Here is a 5016-nt window from a genome sequence, read left to right as displayed (position 1 = left end):
AAGGGAAGTACATGATGAGCCACTAGTGCTGTGGGGAAGCATCCTGGGACACCTTGAATTCTGCCACTTATAGAGCCTGTGGGCCCTTCTTTGCCTTTTGACCGCTTCCCTACCTACCCTTCTTCCCAGCTTAGTTCCTGTTAACAGAGCAGTGTTTTCTGTCAAGAATCACCCGGTGCTACTCCCAACAAAAATCAGTTCAATCCGGTTTTCCATTTCTTCATCCCAGAGCCTCATTCCAAGGCTGCACTTCATGGAGCCCGCAAATTGCATTGGTCAGAGACAGCAAAGGAGGGGACCGAGAAGCACATTTGGATTCCCCTATGGCACATTTGTTGCCCACTACGCCTCCATTCTCCGTAAGGCCTCTCTAAGCAGCTAGTGTGTAAATCAGACCCACGGGCCCAATATAAAGGCGTCACCTTATCACCACAGGTGAAGGCTTTTAAAAAAACACAATCATAAACATCTATCCATATTCTACCCCCATCTCTCCCTCTGCCGGAGCCCAGAAATGAAAAGCTTCAGTGCTCACCATTGAGAATGCTGGGGAGGAACTGGGTTTGGAGGCTGTGTTTCCTGTATTTCCTCACCAAACATCTGCAGCCTCCTTCCTAGGGCCATGGAAAGTCTTAGCAGGGAGAGGAGCACTCCCCTAGCTCTGGTTAAGAATCAACAGACTGCGGAGATTACCCCATGGCGGCTGACAGGGAGAGAAACATGATGCATGGCTTGTCTTTGACCCAATCCTCTCCTTCTCTGATGAGCAGGAAGAAAAGTTCCTTTCCTTCCCTGGAACTGGAGTATGGGACACCGGAGTCCTCCCCTTTCCCATCTATTCCTCCCCACATGCCCTCTTCCTGCAACAATAAGAAAAGATGCCTAAATGTGCTTGCAGATCCTTGGGAGACCCTACAGCAACAAAAAGGCTTTGACAGTTACCTTGCCCCTGTCAACAAATCTCTCTTCACCACCACCCCAGCTCCCAGGTAGGGGCTCCACCCCTCCTCCTCCAGATCCCAGGTCGGGGTTCCACCCCTTCTCTAGATCCCAGATGGGTCCCCCATTATTCATATGCAGAGAGGTGAGCAGCTCAGGTATGGGGTGCCCCGCCCCCGCCCATCCCCTCCCCCCCTTGGATGAAGGAGGCGGAAACCACCAATCCCAGTCGAGATACATATGACCCACAGGTTAGCACAAGTATCCCCATGCGGTAGATCTTCATCTGTCTGCAATCACTCTACACACATCTCTGTGACCCTGGGACAGTCATGCATACACATGTGATGTGTCTCACGTCTGCACACCCCTGCACATGGATACGTGTGAGGCAGCCTGGCACCTCCCGAATGCTGCCCGTCCGCGGCCCTGCCACACCGCAAATGTTGTGCCGCCTCTCTGCGCTGCATGTGTCCTCCGGGGGGTCCGCAGGCACAGCGTTAGCTCTAGCAACTCCTAAACCCGCTCCAACCGGCCGGCTTGCTCCGCACATGCCTTGCACATGTGGTCTGGCCACGCGTGTCAGGGCAGCTTATTTCCTCTCACCTGCCAACATGTGTGCCCGAGAGAATCCACCGGCCCGGCTCCGGCTATCCCCCGCCTTTCCGGGCTCCCTAAGATCCCTTCCCCCAACTCCCCTGCCCGGGGACTCACAGAGACCGAAGCTTAATCCACATCTTCTTGCTGGGGGCTGACTTCACCTCCAGGGCTGACGGGCAATCCGACTGCAGCATCTCGGGAGGGCTGCCGGGGGACAGCTCCATGCTCAGCCTCTGTCTACGGAACAGAGGGAGGAGACAGCCCCGCGGCTCAGCCTCAGCCGCTAGCCGGGAGACCCGCACCCTCCATCCCAGCCCCTTCCCACCTGCGGCTGGCGGAGACCAGCCAGGCCGGTGTCTCTAGGTTCGGCCCAAGCTGGCAGAGCTGCAGTTCCTGAGGCTCCTCCTCTCCCGCTGTCCAGCCGAGCTCTGGGCTCCCAGTCCAAGCCCTCCGCGCCGCCGCCGCCGCCGCCGCCGCCGCGCGCTGCCGGAGCCGCCTCCTCGCCTCTCTCCTCCTCCCCGGGCCGGCTTCCCCTCCCTTTGCCCCCTCCCTTCTCCTCTGCCTGCGCGCTCGTCTCTCACTCCTCGCAGCCTCTCCTCCCCCTCCCAAAGGAACGCTTGGCAGCCTGGGGCACACACAGCCGGCAGCGCCCAAAGGCGAGTGCACGCACGCTGGCGCCGGGTGCGGGAGGCTGCGTGTGCCCCACGCGGGTGGATGTGAGTGCGTGTTCACGGAGCGCAGCGCAGGCGGCGGGCGGCAGGACTCCGCTCTGGGCGGTTCTGTGGGTTCCCTGGGTGTGTGTTTTGAGTTTCTGTGTGTGTGCGTGCTGCTTCAGAGCCGCCGGTGCGTCCCAGGCGTGAAGGAGGGGTCGGGGACGAGTCCACAGCTCTCTGCCTGGGGTCCTGGGCACTCGCTGAGTGAGGCCACCCACCACCAGAACCCAGCCCCGGACCAGACCCTCGCATGTGTGGTCCTGCCTTTGAAGCGAGAAGTCCAGCGCCTGCTCTGAGTGGCCACGGTATCCCACACCTCTGCCCCTGTTCCCTTAGCGCGGTCTTCCTGACACGCACCCATCATGTGGCCTTCCCCCTGGTGCCTCTAACTACCCACCTGGCGGGTGGGAGTTTCTCCTAAGCTTAAAGCTTTCCAGAGAGAATTCACAAGAGCGGGCCGCACCCCATCTTCATTTGGCTATAGATAACTCCATAAGGGCCAGGAAATCATTCCTATCTCATCTCAACCCCTGCTGTAGCTTTCCAGTTTGTTTCCTCTTATTCTGTCTTCTGTGAAAGAAATCTAACTGCTAAGGGCCCAACACAAAACAGTTTAGCTCTGTAGAATGTATGATCTGGAATTTGAACTCAAGACTTGTAACAGGGCAAAGCCTCTTCCATCAAATTGAGTCCTACCTGGAACTCTGGCAGGAACCACCTTAGGATTCCTTAAACTTCTCCTCCTTAATGACCACCTACTTTGGCCTTGGGGAAAATCCTATATAAACAGAAAGTGGAGATGTATTCACTAACGAATCCATGATCCCAGAATGTGAGTTTTAATTTCAAGAACTCTGGAGGTTGGAAGGAGGGGTGATAAGGAAAAGATATGTACTCCATTCTGAATATCGGATGGAAGCTCCCCTCTTCCCAAGCAATGGAGGAGAAAAGAACAGAAGTGGCAGCGTGAAGAGTCCCAACATAAAATGATTGCCTTCTAGGCGATTAGGTTAGGTCAGGCCTTCAGACCTGACAGGACAGAGAAGTATCAGCAGAACCAGCTCCCAGGAAATACAGAGGCAGAAGGAGAGAGCAAAGTCAGAGATGCAGAAAAAAGCAGAACGAATACTCAGACTTCAGCCTCTCTGTCCATCTAACTCCAGCACACACCGTTTCCCCTCCTGGCCAGTGGAACTGTCCCAGCCAAGACATAGGTGCCTCTGAGATCCGAGTCTGACTCCTACACAATCCAGCTCTCAAAACTTGAGAGCAATCACCTTCCTTATCAACTGAAAAAGAATGGGCTGGAAACCATAAATCTTTTTTTTTTTTTCAATTTATTTTTGGCCGCATTAGGGGTCTTTGTTGCTGCGTGCGAGCTTTCTCTAGTTGTGGCGAGCGGGGGCTACTCTTTGTTGTGGTGCGCGGGCTTCTCATTGCGGTGGCTTCTCTTGTTGTGGAGCACGGGCTCTAGAGCACAGGCTCAGTAGCTGTGGCGCACGGGCTTAGTTGCTCTGGGGCACGTGGGATCTTCCCGGACCAGGGCTCGAACCCATGTCCCCTGCATTGGCAGGCGGATTCTTAACCACTGCGCCACCAGGGAAGTCCTGGAAACTATAATTCAAAAGAACTGCAAAATAAGATTACAGCTAAAGAGCTCTAATTAGAAAATTAGGATTAGAGCTGAGGAGCTCCCCAAATTAGGCAGGTATTTCAAGTAGAAGAGGTGGGAAAGAGGCAGGAGATGTACTTCCCGAGGGATCTCTTAACGTTTCTTGTCAACACAGTGGCATATCCCATCCCTGCCTTCTCAGGCCCCCAAGTCCTAACTCAGTTTAAGAAGAGGAAAATTCACTCACACACACACACACACACACACACACACACACACACAAATTATTCATGAAAGATACTTCAGAGTCCATCTAGTCTCACCCCATCCATTTAACAAATGAGAAACTAAGCCCAGAAAAATTATGTGGTCCCACAGAGTCAGTGACAAAGCCAGGGGCAAGTCTCCTAAACTGTTTCTAGTGCTTTTCTGTTCTGTGGCTCTCTTTCTCTTTCTCTATCCCCGGTCCTGGCATTTAACCTCAACCTCATCCCTCTTGTTTCAATCCAATCCCATTTCTGCCTTACCCTACCTCCAGAAAGGTAAGAACAGGGTATGTCTGCTGCATTCACAGGCTCAAAAGACCACCACCGTTCTTCTCTCCCTGTCTTTCCCCTTGTCCTCCACCCCCAGCTTTCCCAGCCTCCTTCTGCCCAACCTCATCCCTCTCTTTTTCAGCTTCCAAACTGCCTCTGCCCCAGAGACCCTGCCTCCTCACTCCCCTAACCCCAGCCGACAAGCTTTGAGTTTGATAGAGACCAAAAAAAAAAGAAAAAACCGATGCTTTGGCAGAGGGTGGCGGTGACGGCTGGATGTGATCTGCCTCCTACAGGAATGCTATTTAAAGGGGCAGCCTCACAATCCTCTCCCTCCAAAGTGACAAGAGAAAAGCCTGCTCCTCAATCTCTCCAGAGCTGCAAACTCAGCTCAAGTTAACTTCTGACTTCCTCAACCTGCACCCTGGCCTGCTGCTCCTGCTTCCTATTTAGGTGGGAGGGAGAGGACTTGACAACTTATCGAGGTGTGGGGGCTGCGGGGGGATTCATCCTCATCTCCTTTGATGACAGGTACTTAGGAGGAGCAGGAGGCCCTGTGGGGCGGAGGACTGGAAGAACACTCGTCCCCCAACCGCGTGAGTGCATTTCAACCAGG

Source organism: Physeter macrocephalus, chromosome 6 (genome assembly GCF_002837175.3).
Source record: "Physeter macrocephalus isolate SW-GA chromosome 6, ASM283717v5, whole genome shotgun sequence".
Taxonomy (NCBI): Eukaryota; Metazoa; Chordata; class Mammalia; order Artiodactyla; family Physeteridae; genus Physeter; species Physeter macrocephalus.
This window is presented reverse-complemented; position numbering follows the sequence as displayed.